The 19,437-nt window shown below is 42.4% G+C and overlaps 1 protein-coding gene across 2 annotated transcripts in view; it reads right to left on the reverse strand.

Moving 5' to 3' along the window:
* The window catches only part of LOC146344866 (cyclic AMP-responsive element-binding protein 5), a 136,300-nt gene that overhangs the window by 35,769 nt on the left and 81,094 nt on the right, over positions 1-19,437 (reverse strand). The window lies entirely within an intron of this gene.

Consider the following 19,437-nt stretch of genomic DNA (forward strand, 5'->3'; position numbering starts at 1 on the left):
AGTGCCCTAACACTGACAGCAGCAAAAATCCCAGGTGCAGCAAAAAGTGACGTCTGAATGCAGCCAAAATAATGTGAGAATTGGCCTTATTCATGTGCTAGCAGTTACATCCTGTTTTCAAGAGAGATTTATTTTACATCTTAAATTTGAGTAATAAATGAAGTGTTTTTGTTATATACATGGTTAATATTAAAATATGTTGAGTGAGTAAACAGCTGTGTGTGTGTGTGTGTGTGTTAAGAAGATGACATAAATTTGGAAAAGGATCATCTGAAAAAGGATTGCTAAGAATGCAGGCCTATTCGTAAGAACTACCGTTGACAGGTCAGCATCATCCCATTCTCTGAGATTTCAGGGCCAAAACCACTCAACACCACTAAATATAATAAAGTCCCTAAGTGGTTTGCATATAAATATGAAAACCATATTTAAAATACAAAAACCTGACAACCAAGGGGCGGCCCTTGTGATGTCACTAGGGTGGGCCCTTCAGTAACCATTGCAAAATGGTGTGTGTGTGTATGTGAAAGACACACACACACAATATGGGTTTCCTGTATGCAATTATACACACAAGAAAAATTATGTTCAACTCTTTATTTTTACAATAATGAACAAACTGAATTTGCAGTCTTAGAAATGTTCATTTTTGTTGTTTATTCAGTCAGTCACTTCCGACTCTTCGTGACTTCATGGAGCAGCCCACGCCAGAGCTTCCTGTCGGCCATCGCCACCCCCAGCTCCCCCAAAGTCGAGTCCGTAACCTCCAGACTATCATCCATCCATCTTGCCCTTGGTCGGCCTCTCTTCCTTTTGCCTTCCAGTTTCCCTAGCATCAGCATCTTCTCCAGGGTATCCTGTCTTCTCATGATGTGGCCAAAGTACTTCAGTTTTGCCTTTAATATCATTCCCTCAAGTGAGCAGTCTGGCTTTATTTCCTGGAGGATGGACTGGTTTGATCTTCTTGCAGTCCAAGGCACTCTCAGAATTTTCCTCCAGCACCACAGTTCAAAAGCATTTATCTTCCTTCACTCAGCCTTCCTTATGGTCCAGCTCTCGCAACCATAGGTTACTACAAGGAATACCATTGCTTTAACTATGCGGACCTTTGTTGTCAGTGTGATGTCTCTGCTCTTCACTATTTTATCAAGATTTGTCATTGTTGTCCTCCCAAGAAGTAAACGTCTTCTGACTTCCTGGCTGCAGTCAGCGTCTGCAGTAATCTTTGCGCCTAGAAAGACAAAGTCTGTCACTGCCTCCACGTTTTCTCCCTCTATTTGCCAGTTTTCAATCAAGCTGGTTGCCATAATCTTGGTTTTTTTTAGGTTTAACTGCAACCCAGCTTTTGCACTTTCTTCTTTCACCTTCGTCATGAGGTTCCTCAGCTCCTCCTCGCTTTCAGCCATCGAAGTGGTGTCATCTGCATATCTGAGATTGTTAATGTTTCTTCCAGCGATTTTAACTCCAGCCTTGGCTTCATCAAGCCCAGCACATCGCATTATGTGTTCTGCATACAGGTTGAATAGGTAGGGTGAGAGTATACAACCCTCCCGTACTCCCTTCCCAATCTTAAACCAGTCCATTGTTCCGTGGTCTGTTCTTACCGTTGCTACTTGGTCGTTATACAGATTCCTCAGGAGGCAGACAAGATGACTTGGTATCCCCATCCCACCAAGAACTTGCCACAATTTGTTATGATCCACACAGTCAAAGGCTTTAGAAGAGTCAATCAAACAGAAATAGATGTTTTTCTGAAACTCCCTGGCTTTCTCCATTATCCAGCGGATATTGGCAATTTGGTCTCTAGTTCCTCTACCTTTTCTAAACCCAGCTTTACATCTGGCAATTCTCGTCCCATGAATTGCTGGAGACTACCTTGCAAGGTCTTGAGCATTGCCTTACTGGCATGTGAAATAAGTGCCACTGTTCGATAGTCTGAACATTCCTTGGTGCTTCCCTTTTTTGGTATGGGGATATAGGTTGATTTTTTCCAATCTGTTGGCCATTCTTGTGTTTTCCAAATTTGCTGGCATATGGCACGCATCACCTTGACAGCATCATCTTGCAAGATTTTAAACAGTTCAGCTGGGATACCATCGTCTCCTGCTGCCTTGTTGTTAGCAATGCTTCTTAAGGCCCATTCAACTTCACTCTTCAGGATGTCTGGCTCTAGCTCACTGACCACACCGTCAAATCTATCCCCGATATTATTATCCTTCCTATACAGATCTTCCGTATATTCTTGCCACCTTTTCTTGACCTCTTCTGCTTCTGTTAGGTCCTTGCCATCTTTGTTTTTGATCATACCCATTTTTGCCTGGAATTTACCTCCAATGTTTCTAATTTTCTGGAAGAGGTCTCTTGTCCTTCCTATTCTATTATCTTCTTCCGCTTCCGCACATTGCTTGTTTAAAAATAATTCCTTATCTCTTCTGGCTAACCTCTGGAATTTTGCATTTAATTGGGCATATCTCCCCCTATCACTGTTGCCTTTTGCTTTCCTTCTTTCTTGGGCTGCTTCCAGTGTCTCAGCAGACAGCCATCTTCCCTTCTTGGTTTTCTTTTTCTTTGGGACGTTGTTTGTTGCCACCTCCTGAACAATGTTGCGAAGTTCTGTCCATAGTTCTTCCAGGAACCTATCTACTAAATCTAGTCCCTTAAATCTATTCTTCACCTCCACTGCATATTAATTAGGAATATTAGTGAGCTCTTATCTAACTGATCTGTGGGTCTTCCCTATTCTCTTTAGTCTGATTCTAAATTGTGCAATAAGAAGTTCATGATCTGAACTACAATCAGCTCCAGGTCTTGTTTTTACCGACTGCATAGATGTCCGCCACCTTTGGCTACAAAGGATGTAGTCAATCTGATTTCGGTGTCGACCGTCTGGTAAAATCCATGTATGAAGTCGTCTGTTAGGTTGTTGGAAGAGAGTGTTTGTTATGCACAGTGATTTGTCTTGGCAAAATTCTATCACCCTATGTCCCGCTTCATTTTGTTCTCCCAGACCATGCTTGCCTGTAATTCCAGGTGTCCTTTGACTACTTACCTTAGCATTCCAGTCTCCTGTAATGAAAATAACATCTTTGTTTGGCATACTATCCAGTAGGTGCTGCAGATCCTCATAGAACTGATCTACTTCTGCTTCTTCAGCATCTGTGGTTGGGGCGTATATTTGGATCACTGTGATGTTAAATGGCTTACCCTGAATTCAAATTGAGATCATTCTGTCATTGTTTGAATTGTATCCAAGCACTGCTTAGCCACTTTATCATTAATTATGAAGGCTACTCCATTTCTTCTGTGGTCCTCTTGTCCACAGTAGTAGATCTGGTGGTCATCTGATGTGAAGTGGCCCATTCCAGTCCATTTCAGTTCACTGACACCCAAAATGTCTATATTTAATCTTGACATCTCCCCAATAACCACATCCAATTTGCCCTGGCTCATAGATCTTACATTCAAGGTTCCTATGGTGTGTTGATCTTTAGAACATCAGATTCGTTGTTCACCACCAGCACCATCGGCTGCTAGCCGTCCTTTCGACTTTGAGCTAGCTGCGTCATCACATCTGGGGCTAGTTGAACTTATCCTCTGTTCCTCCCCAGTAGCATTTTGACCATCTTCCGACCTGGGAGTCCCATCTTCCAATGGTATACCGACATATCTCTGGTTATACTGATCCATTTAGTTTTCATGGCAAGAATACTGGGGTGGGTTGTCGTTTCCTTCCCCAGGGATCGTATTTAGTCTGATCTCTCTGCCATGACCTTCCCATCTTGGGTGTCCCTTCATGGTTTAGCTCATGACGTCATTGAGGTGCTCAAGCTCCAGCACCACGACAAGGTAACGATCTCGTTTGCTGAAGATGTCTACAATACAGTGTGCCATGTCAAGACAGTTGCTTAACAGCTGCACCCCATTGTGGAGGTGCCTGACGATGCCTTCATCTGACTCAGGCAAGAGAACCCCAAACTAAGGATGCAAAGTAGTTGGAAATGAGGTATTCTTGGTAACTTCTGGTGGTAAGCAATTATTGGGTTGGATCCAGACAGCAATTATGGAGTTGGATCCAGACTTAGTTATGCTTAGTGTAGGCTCACTGAAATGAATGGTAACTTAAGTCCCATTGACTTAAGTCTCATTCATTTTTATAGGTCTACTCTATGACTGGGTTCACACAACACGATAACCCACCATGGGTAGCCAGCCATGGTGAGTTGTTGCGTTGTCCAAACCTGGCCCGTTCTCCACAGGGTGGCTTAGTTCTTGCAAACAAGCCACCCCAATCACCCATGGCGTGTTGTAGGGTTGTTCATACCCATGGTTGGTTGTCATGTCATCCGAACCCAGGAGAGCAATTTTATTGTGGGTTGCCAGGATCAGCTACAGAACCACTTGACAAGAGCAGCAACCCACACCCCCGTCCGCCCCATGCCACTCTTCACTATCTCACCAGTGCCACCTCCAGCCTCGCTTGCCAGTGACTGCCCCTCCACTGATGCCGAAATGGCACTTCAGAAGAACCATCGTTCGTTTGTCACCTTTTAAAAAACACACCTGGTGCTTCAAAAATGAGCAGATGGAGTCATTTTTTAAAATTATTTTTCTTTGTCTTTCGCAAGTGTGCAAGAGTGCACTTACAGCTGTCCGATATGTGTACTCTTGCCTGGTCAATTTCCTTGTATATTTCAGCTGTCAAAGGGAGCTGAAAAGCGGAATAGGTCACATACAAGGAAACTGACAAGACATGATTGCATATAAGCTAATTTGTGCAGTGGTGCACCAAAAGTGGGGGAACAATACCTCCTCCTTGGCAATGTGACCCTCTCACTTTAAACTGTTGAACTGACACTTCTCCATGCCCTCCACCTTTTCAACACTTCTCTGAGTCTCCAGCTAGTCCAGAAATGGGAGTTATTAACTCCCCACCCCTTTTTTGCTGCTCCTTTTCAGAGCAATTACTGCTGTGGTTACTGCACTTCAGTGGATTGTGCAAATATTCCCAACAGTTTAAAACAAACTTAAAAGGCAGCTGCATGGGACAGAGTGAATGGGATCCATGGGGGGTATAAATACAGCTGGTGCAGGCACCCCATTTGCTCCTTCCCATTCAGACACCCTCTAAGGTTGTTTTTGTTTTTAACTGTTGGGAATATTTGCACAAATTTAAAGGCTGCGAAGTAAATTTGTGCATATTTAAGAGCTGGGAAGTTAAGGAAATTGACACAACTGCAATAACTGCTCCAAAACGGAGCACCAAAAAGCGGGGTGGGAGCCAATGTCTCCCCTTTCTGGACTTTGCTCAAGACTCAGGGAAATGCTGAATGGGAGGAGGACACCGAGAAGTGTCATTTCAGCACTTAAAAGTGAGAGGATTACACTCTCTCCTGGAGTGTGCTCAAGTTCATGTTCATTGCATCGGTGATGCTATCTAACCATCTCATCCTCTGCCGTCCCCTCCTCCTTTTGCCTTCAATCTTTCCCAGCATCAGGGTCTTTTCCAGGGAATTTTCTCTTCGCATTAGGTGGCCAAAATATTTGAGCTTCAGCTTCAGGATCAGTCCTTCCAATGAGCACTCAGGGTTGATTTCCTTTAGGATGGACTGATTTGACCTCCTTGCAGTCCAGGGGACTCGTAAGAGTCTTCTCCAGCACCACAGTTCGAAAGCATCAATTCTTTGGCGCTCAGCCTTCCTTACAGTCCAGCTCTCACAGCCATACATTACTACTGAAAAAACCATAGCTTTGATTATATAAACCTTTGTCAGCAAGGTGATGTCTCTTCTCCTTAATATGTTGTCTAGGTTTGCCATAGCGTTCCTCCCAAGGAGCAAGCATCTTTTAATTTCATGACTACAGTCACCATCTGCGGTGATCTTGGAGCCCAAGAAAAAAAAATCTGTCACTGCTTCCATGGGGGAGATAATAAGCTCACTTGCCAGCAAGTAAGTATAAGAAAGACTTTTCTTTAAAAGAAAAAGGCAATGCCACTGGTGCTTTCTTGCTGAGCTGTCCTCCAATTTTTGGGATTTGCATACCGAAAATGATAAACATGAGTACCTCACAGGCTCCTTGTAATGGAGGCAGCAATCTCATTCCTACTTTCTTGGGACTAAGCCTCACTGAACTCAGTGGCGCTTACTTCTTGGTAGACATGCGTGGGATTGTTCTGTACAGAGCCAAGTGTGGCATTTTAGTTGTGTGGTGAGAGAAAGTGGCTGGAAATTAGGTTTTAAAAGCAGCTCCTTAAATTTTCTGTGAGCTTGGAGAGGGTTGCGGAAAAAGGGAGTGAAGAAAGAGCTTGCTCATGGGAAGGATTTTCCAGGTTCTCACAGCTCTAATTATGATGGTGGGCAGTGGAGAACCTGTTGGCCCATGCATCCTTGGCAACTCATTATAAATCCTTTAGAATTCACATAATATACGAACTGACATGCAGATTTAACAAACCTTACCCAACTTCTCCGTTTGGCTCTGCTTTTTATCACCTTTCTCCATTCTAAATCTTTCCCGAAGTGTATAATTGTAAAAGTTCCCAGCAGAGACAAAGGCAATGCCAACAGGAAACTATTGGTCTTTATGAAGTTGAGTCATTTCTTTCCCCAAAGGAAGGGATGAGGATGAAGGGCCTGGGTGGGTGGGAGAGCAGCTTCGGTGATCCAAAGCCTCTTTTCAGTATTATTAAGACACACATATCCTAAAGCAGACCATTTTCCTTATTATGAAGCTGCTTGAGACTTACACCAACATAACTGATGGCAGAATATGGCTCAATTGCTATTTTTAAAAATAAAATAAAACACAGACTTTAAAATAAACTATAAGAGACTTTGCTTACGTTAGAGGTGTAAAGAGGTCTCCACAGTGCACTTTATACAAGCTAAGGAAATAGTATACTGTGTATCAGGCCGTAGAGTACAATAGTGTGTGTATTTCAGGTCCTGCGAGAGGCATTCAGGCATACTATGGAGTGCCCGCCATAACTCTGCTTCAAGAAGAGAGGGACTGTTGCTTTAAGAAGGAGCTGGTGCAGCATGTAGCAGAAAGGCCTGTAGATTCAGCTGCGTTCTTACCTCACTTTCCCTTCTGCAGTGACCTCATCCTGTTACAATGCTACTATTCATGCAGATGCAGTGGAAAATCACACACAAAAGTTTCATTTAGTCACATAAACAAGTATATTTAGCCTGTTTGATTAAAAATGAAAGCTTAATACTGTCGTGTTAATTTTCTAAATTATGTTTGAAAAGAATACATTAATGTTCTTAAAAAATGCTTCAACCAACAACTATTCCTTCATATACATGCACAAATGGAAGAATTCTGTTTCAACAGAAATTAAAAAGTGACAGGGGTATAGGAATACAAGAACGCATTAAAAATGCAAAATCTGTAGTGAAAGTGCATTCTATTGATGTCAGGAGACTTACGCAATTTATGTTAGATAATGGTCAAATGTATCTTTTAAAAATTGCTTGATGTTTCACAAAGCCATTATGGAATGTCTCTTTGAGACCCTAAGAAGTTTAAACTCCCAAGATCAGAGCCCTCCCTTTATTCAAAGCCCTGCCAACAAGAGCCAGAAAGAGAAGGAACAACAGAGGTGATTTCACCTTGTTCCTCCTTTAAAAAAAAAGGCAATTTACTGGCAGTGGGCAGGTATGGCAATGGAAAGGTTGGAGCAACCTCAGAAGCACAGCTGCTGTGGTGCTTTCCATGTCTACTGCGAAGGGGTGGGGGATGGCCCTATCTTGGATTCCCCCTCTCAAAGTCACAGCAGTGTCTACAGCCTCGGGAGTGGGAATCTGCCATATCTTATGGTCCCTGGGACACCATGAAATGATGCTTGGTGGGTAATATTTGGGGAGACTCATGTTGTACTTTATAGCCTATTACTGGTTGGTCTATTTTGGACATGAATCATGCATTTCCCCCAAACTGCAATCCCTCTGTGAAGCTGTAACCAAGGAAATCATATAGGGCTCCATTAACTATGGACCTGCTTTCCCTTTGTTTCAACAGTATCCCAGTTTTTCATATCTCCACACAATTCCTTAGCAGTCACAGAACATGGCACAATTTTATCAAACATTATTGGAGAGTCCTGAATCCTGGGACACATCACAACCTTCAGTATGGATTGGGAAAGAAATGTAACCAAACAAAATAGATTTTGGAGTACCCGGGCATGGGCTAGAAATGTTCATTCACTTTGTCTTCATGCTGATATGCAGACATGTAATAATTGTTTGCCAACTGATAAATCATATGGGGAGTTCTAAAAACATCCAGCCCAAATCTGAACGCATTTATGACAGCCATTTTCTCTCCTGCATTTGTCTAGACTTCAGAGTAGTTCTACATCTGTAACCCGCTTATGTCCTCAGAGTTTGAGACTCACACTATATATATTCTGGTGATTGGTTATTGTTTAAGGGCACAATCCTATACATGTTTAGAGTCCTACATCTCCCAGCATTTATAATTTCTGCAAATGGACAAGAATATATCTGCTATTGCTAGTTTCTCTCCAAACAACAGTTAACAGGAGCAAGGTTAGCACAAAGCACCTTTATTTATTTATTTACTTACTTATTTAAAATATATATTGGCTGCTTTTCAGCAATGCTCTCAGAGCAGTTTTTAATAAATAATAAAATTACAATTTAAAAAGAACAAATCATAATGATCAGAGTAAAACAACACAGCAGAGCAATAAAATGAGATAGAATGCCAGCATATAACCTCAATGAACACTTAAAAGGCCTGGGCAAATAAACAAGTTTTTACCTGGCACCCGGATGGTGCTAGGTGCATCTCTTGGAGAGGGAATTCCAGAGACAGGGTGCCTCAGGCTGCCTCAACAGAAAAGGCCTTGTCTCCTGTCATTACTCACATCACCTATGAAGGTGGTGGGACTGGGACCGAACAAGGGTCTTAGAGGCTGAAGAAACTGTTGCCTACCTGCCATATAAAGTGGAGGCAGATGGCAAGTGCTTCCCACCCACCCAATGCCACAAAATGCAACCATAAAAATTTCACTGACAGAACAGCAGGAGCTCTAACAGTGCAACTGCAACCCTGTGCATGCTTTCTCAGAAGTAAGTTCCATCGGGCTTAATAGGCTTACTCCCTACTAAGTATATTTAGGATTGCAGCCTAAATTAGCATACGGAGTTCCCTCTGTCCAGTGCTTTCCTGTTGTTTCTTTCAGTGAAAGGAACAGCTCTGTGGATACAAAGGGATAGCAGTACACCTTCCTTGAATGACATGGTGAATATTTGTGATGATTCTGTAAAGTAAGGGAAGGAAAATCCTTGGGCATTCTTTTCCAAAATTGATGTATTCCTGACAGATTAGATTTTATCCAGTGGCACTTTCAATTACATACTTCAAATAAGGGTTCAATTTATATTTAATAAGACAGTTATTGCAGGCTAATGAAATGCTAATGGATTATTAAAAACACATTTTCCCCTCAGGTTTAACAACCCCAGATTAGACACATCTATCTGAATCTAAATACACATGGCTTTAATCTCATATTTTGCTGAAAGATTAAGTGTGTCATTTGATTATAACTCAATTATCTATTTAATACAATGGAATAGGTAATAGATAATATTTATCTATGAAAAAACAAAACTGGGTGTTTATTTATTTATTATTATTCTACATGCAATAGGAACATAAAAAAAAACAACACCCTGTATGCCGACAGTTACCCTACCAGGTACATATCTTGCCAAAGGGGGGGGGGGCGCTCTCGAAATAGACTTTGGCATGGTTCAGATGTAATGAAAAAGTAAGGTTTCCCACTATGTGAACAAGCCTACCTGGGCCTTCTCCTCTCTTTTATCACACCTGCAAGGATATTGCTGCTTTTATAGATTTGCTGTTTTCAGCTTATTTTAAAGTCTTACTTGTTTTAAGGTGTTTTTCATATCTTATTGTATGCTGCTCTATCAATGTATTTAAAAGATGGGGTATAAATGTCAATAGTAAAGAAACTGAAAGTTCCCACTTTCTGTTTTAAACTAACCACAGGACATCTGAACTCTGTGGCTGGTTTCAAGTATTGTTAGTGAGACAGTTGGTCTGAAACCATAGTTTAAACAAACCATAGTTCTTCCAGTTTGGGCATCACAAGGAATAATGGTTAGTTTAAAATCAAAGGTTGCTCCTCCTTTAGATACAAAAGCAGGGAACATGAAAACCTGAGGCTCTCTGAGAGTCATTTACATAGACAGAAGCCATAATTTTTTATTATGTCTGAACTGAGCCAAAATGTGTCCCCTGCCCCACCCCCAAAGCGAGCTCAAGAGTAACCTGTTCTTCTGGTTTTCAGAAGACAGATTCGATATCACTGACTGGCTGTTCTGTGTGTCAATTGCATCTCCTTGTCTGCAAAGCAACGGTGAGTGCAGGGCAGAGTTGCTCACCCTCATGTCAGTCATGAAGCCCCCACCCCCTTTTCTCAGAGCAAGTGTAAAAAGCGAGTGGGGATTTGAAAAATAAAGCACCAAACATTTGAACATGAGAACTTAAAAGGTGCTTGAATGGAAGAAGAATGGATCGGTTCAGTGAATCATGCGGAGGAGGTAGCGCTGGATCCAGAGGCTCTAAGTGTGTCATTACAGTAGCAGAGGTGGGAGGAAGCAGAGCTCACCCAACAGCAGAAAAATCTACATCCACTCCTGTCCTGTCTGGAGGTATATCTGAATGCAGCCTTCTGTAACATACAAAATGTGCAACCTGTACTCTGCTTGAGTTGCATGGGTTGAATTGAGTTTCCACATGAGCACCAATTTTCAACACACTGCTATCAAGATAAATAATCTGGGCAAACCATTCATTGGTTAGGGCCATTCTCTGCATGGGCTGTGGGTGGTGGCAGCTTCTGACCGACACCGTCAACACCAGGGATAGGCACCAATGTGACCCCAGACACCTTATTTTGGTTCCAACAGAGACACCTTACTCTTCTCAATTTTTATTTTAAGAAATATTTTTTTATCTTTTCTTATTGGCAGCTTGCTTTGCTTCAAAGACAAGTGGGAGCCTCTAGCTGCAGCCATCTTAATTTCCCATGAATGCCTGTAGGCAGGTTAATTGCCCTCTGTGTCTAGCCATGTCCACCCATGGCAGCCATTTTATGATTGTCCCCAGGAGCTTCTCAAATTTCAAAATGTGCCCATGAGTCCAAAAGGTTGCCTACCCCTGGTCTATACTTTGAAATTCACATCTACAACATGCACGTGTACAAAGAAGTATACAAACCTAGGCAAGGTGACCATGTGCACGCTTGTACACACTTCGCAAACATGTTTAATATGTGAATTGCATGGGCTGAAGCCAGTTGCCGCGTGCTCTCTGCACATATGGTGAACGTATCGAGAACAGTCCAAATGTATGAAGAGAGCAATGTGATAAGCTTTTACAGACATTTCAACCCCAGTGTGGACCTTCTAGTATTTTCCACACAGTGAGCTCAAGAGGCAGATAAACTGCAATTATAAATATACAGGCCCACATACGTCTGTTCCATAAACAGTTCTTGAGGGTCTTGGAAGAAAAAGAGAGAGAGAGATACCCATTCTTTTAAAAAATGAACTTGGATCTTATAAGATGTACAGTGCATTTTTATATAGGTTATGCTAAAATAAAATAAAAAATAAATAAATTGCCAAGAATGATGTCACATTTTAGGTTGTTAGCCAAGTTTTCAACCCATTGGATTCTACGTCCGAGACATGTAAAACCATTTATCTTCCAAAAATCTGGCATTCACATTAAACACTTCAGTTCATACTTCATTAGGTACCCCTAGCAACCCAATAAACACACAATAACTGGGGAGGTTTTCTTAAATAAAGAATGAATTGATTTAATTAGAAATACTGTTTCAATTAGATTTCAGTTTAGCAAAAACAAAGAACTGATTTTAAAACGCACACACACACCGACATGCATTCTGTCTGCTGCTTAGTCATTGCCTTAAAACAGTCAGGATGTTCATCATCAGTGAGTTCTTACAGGATGTACCCGATAATGCTAGCACTATTAGTTTTTATTTAAATAGGATAATTTAACATTCCCTTTAAATATGCAAAGTGCTTTACTTTTCTTTCTTTTTTACTGTGTGTTCCCTCACAACAAACTTGAGAATAAGCTCACTATTGTTCCCAATTTACAGATGAGAATTCTCCCTAAGCCACAGAATGGATTCTGGCCTGGGTAGGAGACATGAAGCCAGGTTATCAGAGCCAGACTTAAATGTAGGCCTGGAAGGCATGTGCTCCTGCTCACTGATGTCACTGGCTCAAACTGGGGGCTGGAGATACCGGAACCTGATGGAGAGCTTGAGATAGGGGAGAAGTTAGTTCAGTTTGCAATTTAATGCAAATTTACTTAATTTCATACTTTCCTACCACTGTGTGAACCAAAACTCAGCTATCCTTTGAAATATGCACTTCTCCACATTCTGCAGTGGAATTTTCCAATAATAAAATGTGTATGAAAATGTGTATCTTAGGGGAAATAACATAAAAATGCACTATATTAGGAAAATTGCTTGCAAAAATGTGTATGTTAGGCAAAAACGCAAGCAAAAACACATGCATTAAGAGAAATGTGCACAAAAATGCTTATGCATTTCAAGTGAATGTAAAGGGAAAAAAAATCTTAAAGTTCAGGACAAACCAAACTTAAGACTAGAGAAATTCTCAATGTTTGAGATGAACTAAACATAAGACTGGAAAAAATGAGAAACTGAGAGGAACCAAAATTGATCGATTTGTCCGCCCCTATGTAGAGCAGACAGGAGGTTCTTCTTAGTGGAGAAGGAAAGAGCAGAAGGCCAGGCTTCCAGTAATTATACTAGCTGTTGCCAACCCAGAGGCTTTTTACTGCCTGCCAGTTGCACCTGAAGATGGCTCCAATGCCTGCCAACACACAATGCCAAGTAGTTCACTGGGCTAGATCCTAGCTGAGACCATGACGTTTCTAGTTCAAGAGTCCCTGACATCTGTTCTTCCAGAGCAAGGTTCTTGCAGTGCAATTCTATGCTTGTCTAAGCCCCGCCGAGCTCAATAGGAGTTACATAGGGCTGAGCCAAAATACCTCAGAAAATAATTTCCTGATATATGTATGTATGTGTGCGTGCTCCTCCTGAACTGTTGGGGAATTTCAGCCCTTCCCTGGAGAATATTCAGCAAAATAGCCTCCTCAATTTCATCATTTGTGAACAGGGTAGAGAATTTTGATTGCAACTATAAATCCAGTTTTTAAATTGTTTAATCATATTTTAATACCGTTGAAGGAAGCAATGGGCTTAGCCCCTACCTTTTCCATTAGTTCATTGTAGCCTTCCTCAATGTGGTGCCCTCCAGATGTTCTGGACCATACCTCCCATCAACCCTGACCACTGGCTGTGCTGCCTTGGGCTGATGGGAGTGGTAGTCCAAAACATCTGGATTTCACCTCATTGGGGAAGGCTGATTCATTGCTTTGATGGAAGCATAGATGGAAGAGCACGCAGTTGATGTCTATTGATGTAAATACACAAAGCATGATTCAGTCAAGATGCAAGTTTTTGGGATATCTTTGTGACACTTCCTATACCAAGGCCCTTCAGGACTGCTCAGGCACTGCTAACTGGAAGTGATCTGATAACTTATGGTTTCTCATGTGCACTTAGTATAGTACTGTATCCTCATTAACAGAACAGCATGGGGGGTTGCAGTTAGTGATGGATGGACTCACCTATGTCCACACAGCCACCTGTCCGCCGAACCCCCGCCGGCCCTGCTCACTGAGCCTGTAATGTTGCAGAAATGGCCCGTTATGGCCGCCATTTATGCAACATTACATTTATGGAAAAATGGCAGCTCGCAGAGGGAACGGGCAGCTGCCAGGGACTTGCAGACCACGCAGTGGCTTGGCCAGTGGGTCCAGTAAGCACAGTGGCTTGGCGAGTGGGGTCTGGGAGGCTGAGTGAGGGGAGTCTGACAGACGCTACCCCCTCTTGAATTCCTGCGACATCCCTAATTGCAGTGGGAAGGTGAACTGCTGAGTGTCTCTGCCTAAGTTTGGCCAATTCCCCACTTCCACTGCAACTCCTCGCCCTCCTGCCCATGCCATGCCATGCCATGCCATTCTGGATGGTCATGACCCTCCAGGAGCATGTTTCTGGGGACTGTAGTGGCGTGGAGTGGGGAGGAGTCACTGGTAAAATTCCCTTCTAAAAATCTCCTGTTCACAGCTCTGAGGATCCAGTCTAATGTTTAGAAACCAGCTGACTCTCTCTAGCAAATCTCCTAATTGATAATCCATCAGAAATCTCAGGACATCTTTACCATACCATACTTAGGATTCAACCCAGTATTTGGAAATGAAATGATTTGGGGCTTTTCTACGTGAGGCTGTTAATCCGCTGCATCTACTTTTGGTTTCATCGCAGACTTGAAATCTGAGCACTACATGAGGAGCGTTTGCTTTCCTGCTACATAACCTTTAGGTGGCACTGTGGCCACAGCAGAATAACGTAAATACACAAGAGGAAATCACACTTTCTTTTGCCAATCAGAAATAATACCTCATTTTGCCTGCTCTAAGAAAACTTGTGGAAAGCGCTATTTACAAACAGAAGCAAAACTGGAGGGTCACAATGTCATCTAAAGAACCCACAACAACCACGAGCAGGGAATGACGAAAATACATCAAATGCCTCATGTAAAAAGGCTTTTTCTCAATTAATTGCTAATTGAGGACATTTGCACACACGATGTTCAAATCTAATGCTACCCTCACACTTAGACAGACTGCATTGTACATTTGGTTTCTCTTTCCATTTTTCCTCCACATTAATAGCATTCATATGCCACACAAAAGTGTGAGAAAGGAAATGGACTTTGTGTTGCTTAAACAACCACCCTCAGTCTCACTCAAAGCCTGAGCAAATTCTAATCCAGAACAAACTTTACAATGAGAGCCTCTCCCTGCAATTTTACATTCCTTTTTTAATTTATCCAAGCTGCAAAATTTCATAATTAGCACATCTCACACACTCTTCAAGTACACAAGTATGGAATTATGTAAGCTAATTAGGACAGTATATGGGATAAACATGATTTGTTTTAAAATCACCACCAAGGAAGGGAAGTCACAGTCCAGGGCTCTCAATCAGTGTGCAGAAACAGATGAACCTCCAGGACTTGGTGTGCCAAAGTCTGGGATGGGAGGGAGAACACAGCTAGCAATGGAGTTACAAATGTAAAAGCCCATCAGTGACTCCAGAGAGATCTCCAGATCTGCAGATCAACTGAGTATCTGAGTTGCTTTCAGTGTATCCTGAAAACAGTTCTATTCCAGGAAGCATTCCTTAACTGATCAGCCACAGTTTTTATTGGCATTCTGTTTTTTTACAAGAATAATTTTAATAATGGTGTATTAATCTTTTTATCATTTTACTATTTTACCTTTTATGTTCACCACTCCAGAATCTGCTTTAGATATGGAGCAGTATACAACTGCTGTAAATAAATCAAATAAATTAATTAATTAATGACTATCTGGGGGACAACATCATGCATATGCCTTTCTGCTAGGGGTATCATAAAAAAACGACCAAGGGTGATTGCATAGATGAGCACCCCTGCTTGACTTCTGGCAAGCAGAAAAACACTGGGCACAGCCCAACTTATGTCTGCTTCAAACTTGATTCTTCTTAAACATACTGTGCCCTCCATTGCTTGTTACCTCAAGGGGGAGAAACATACCTTGGAGGCCAGGATGGGATAGCATAGCAGGCAACAGTGGTGGCTCCTTTGTAGATAGGAAATACCACGATATTTTATAAAATGCAGACATTGCCAGTGTAGTTTAACCCTCCTCAACCCCGATCCTCGGGAGATCAGTATGGTGGCAGCATCTTCTTTGCTGTACAAACCATTGCGAGGGGAGGCCTGGTGGGTGCTCCCATCTTCGAAGGTGCCCCTGCTGCTTGCTACTTGTCCTGGTCCTCACAATCATTTTTTTAAAGCAAGTAGCAGAGGGAACTCAGCTCTTCAAGCATTCATTCAAATGCTCAAACTTCTCCCAACCCCCTCACTTCAAGGTTTTTTAAGCATTCAGGTGGAATGCTAGAAGGGCTTGGTTCCTTATGGGGTCAGTAGTGGGATGTCTGTGTGATCATGCTTCCTGCTGTTCCTGTGGTTCTCACTGGGGTCTTCAATATGGTGTCCACGGACACCTCTCTTTGTGACTGCCAGGATCCCTGTCCTTCTTGATTTTTAATTTATTTCTTAAGATTTTTAAACTATTTTTTTTAGCTGGGAGGCTGGAAGGCCATGAAGCAAAGGGCTGCCCTCCAGCACCATCTTTGTTGGGTTCAAAAGCATGGTTTTGAGTACTGGAGCTCAGACCCCAGCTCTGCCATATAAGTTACTTTTCTTTTAGTCTCACCACTTGTCTTCTGGGAAATGAGTGTTTTGTGACCAGCCATGCCCACTGTGGCAGCCCTTTTATGAATGAGCAAGCCCTGCTTCATGGTAGCCATTTTGTGAGGATTCCACAACACACTTTCAAAATTCCAAATGTGCCGAGCAACCAAAAAATGTTGGACACCCCCTCTAGAGAATGATTATTAAATCAATAAGAGTCCGAACCTATCTCAGCGGGACAGGAGGGACCACAGCTCAACAGCAGAGCACCTGCTTTGCATGCAGAAGGCCCCAGGTTCGATCCCCGGCATCTCCAGGTAGGGCTGGAAAACCTTGTGTCTGAAACCCCGGAGAGCGGTCTATGTCAACAATGCTGGGCTAGATGGACCCAGGGTCTGACTCAGTATAAGGCAGTTTCCTATGTTTATCAGTAATGCTAGTTGTCCTGCAATGGGCCATTTAGACCTGGCATTCATTACTTTTAGGTGCAAACGTGGGCCAGCACTCAGGAGATTAGACGATTACCATGTCACACAGGAGGGCCGTGAGCAGCCCCATCTTTCCTCTTTCTTCCTTCCCCCTCCCGCACAAATTCTCTTGTGGAGTGTCAATGGTTGAGGCTATCCTGGTTCAATAGGTGGAGCCAGTTTGCAGCATGGCGCCCCAGCCCAAGGATTGTGGAGTCAATGCTTTGCTATGGTGCTGCATAGTGGGGAAGATTAGGCCTTGAGACTGTAGTCCATTATCCTTGCTTAACATTGTCTTGGTAGAAGCTTACTATGTCTAGCAGGTTCTCTGGGTATTTTAATGTCGTGGTGCATGATAAACAGCACTTTGGATCAGCCGGTTGGATTATAGTAGAAAAAGTAATGACAGGATACAAATGTGGCACTCTTATATTGAACATATAATTATGAACCCATTTTGTCTCAGATGTGGGCAACGTAAGCGGTAGAAACAGGCAACTGGCTATCAGGCTTTGTACAGTTCAGCCAGCTGTCGGCAATATGTATCTCTGGGATTAGGGAAATAAATAGTGCACTGATTCTGCCTATTAATGGGACGTGCCTATCTCTTGCATTGCTGGCCTGACTTTGCAACAACATCCCCACCTCCCAACACACACATTCTGCCTACATACCCACATGAGTGTCTGTCTGCATATCTATCTATCTATCTATCTATCTATCTATCTATCTATCTATCTATCTCTATCACACACGTATGTATGCGTATGTGCATGTGATTTCCAGCCAGCTGAAGATAACATGTCAAACATATAACAAGGTGGATTCTGGCTCATAAACTTCTTTTTAGGTTTTAAGTTGTCATAAATATTGTTGCTGTTATTGCTGCAATTTGGCTAGCACAGCTACTACTCTGGAATGCATCGACAGTGGTAACTATCATTGGTTTCCACTAAAGGTTCTAATTTACTCAAGTCAAAGGGCCCAGTACAAAACTAAGCTTGGGGGGGGGGGACATAATTGTATATGTCAGTGTGTTGTCATAAGAACATAGGCACATAAGAAGAGCTGTGCTGGATCAGACTATCTAGTCCAGCATTCTGTAAACAGAGTGGCCAACCAGCTGCCCATGGGAAACCCACAAGCAGGACATGAGTACAACAGAACCCTCCCACCCACGTTCGCTAGCAACTGGTGTACGTGGGCATACTGCCTCTGAAACTGAAGGTAGCACATAGCCATCAGGACTAACAGCCATTGATAACCTGTTCTTCCAGGAAATTGTCCAATCCCCTTTATAGCCATCCAAATTGGTGGCCATCACTACATCTTATGGTAGTGAATTCCATAGTTTTACTATGCACTGTGTGAAGAACTACTCCCTTTTTATCTGTCCTGAAGCTCTGTCCTTGATATTGAATGTGTGACCTCTTGATGTGTGCTGACTGGGATTATAAGAATGTAAGTGCTTTTCTGGATCTGATCGAAGTAATCAAATTCATGATCCTATTTCTGACAGCGGCTAACCAGGTGCTTCCAGGAGGTAATGGCAGCAACAGATATCCCTCAGTATCTGCTCTTTCTCCAACATCTGGTCTTCAGGAGTATACTATCTCTGATGAAGGTACAGTTATTTGGCAAAGCTTCTTAGGCACTTGAGCCTGTGTTCTCTCACATCTTAATCAAGAAACATACCCCTAGATCAGTCAGCTAGCCCCAGCCTAACGTGGGACTATTAATATGGGTACTCACTTTAAAAAATCACAGCAGAATACACTGTATCCTAGTCTGGCAAGTGATTTATTGAACAACCCAATTGCTTCTGTACCTGTGTACAGAAAGCTCAGCCAAATAGTAAAAATAAGTAAACTGTTATGTTTATTCTTGCATGTATTTCCTAGACAACACAAGGAGAGGAGGGGAAAAGGAAAAAAAGAAAAGAAACTTCACTGACTCATTGAGGCAATCCATGCCGGATGACAACTTCTTGAGGCAATTCTAAAGCTCAGTCCCAGAGGTGGCATTTGTGCCAAATTTCAATGACACGCTTCAGTAACGTGAGATGCTCACTGTTAGCTCTGCCATTCCTAGCAACTCTCTGAGATTTGGATTCCTTTTCCCCAGGCTAGAAAAGCACAAGGAATGAGTTCACTGCTGAAGAACGAAAGGGTCTCAGTGGTGCAGGATGCCTGGTGATTTGCTGAGGGAGTGTGCCAGTTATTTTTCTACTTATTTTACTGCCTTTGAGTTTTCATCAATGAAGCCTACTGCTTCGAGGAGGGAAGACATCAGTGTAAATGTAATCAGGATAAGAAACATGGTCTTACATTTTAATATTCAGGCTCTGACTAAAGAAAAGTCTGCACCTAAAATGAAGAAAACCTTCACATTAAGGAACATCCTATGAATTTTAATATTTACCATTTGAATGTTATGTCAATTTGAGGCATTCATACAGGGCAGCATTGGACTACAACTCCTATAATCTCCATCCAGCATGGCCATTGGCTGGGGATGATGAGAGT

Source organism: Heloderma suspectum, chromosome 5 (genome assembly GCF_057233095.1).
Source record: "Heloderma suspectum isolate Gila_16-S chromosome 5, 16-S_ref, whole genome shotgun sequence".
NCBI lineage: Eukaryota > Metazoa > Chordata > Lepidosauria > Squamata > Helodermatidae > Heloderma > Heloderma suspectum.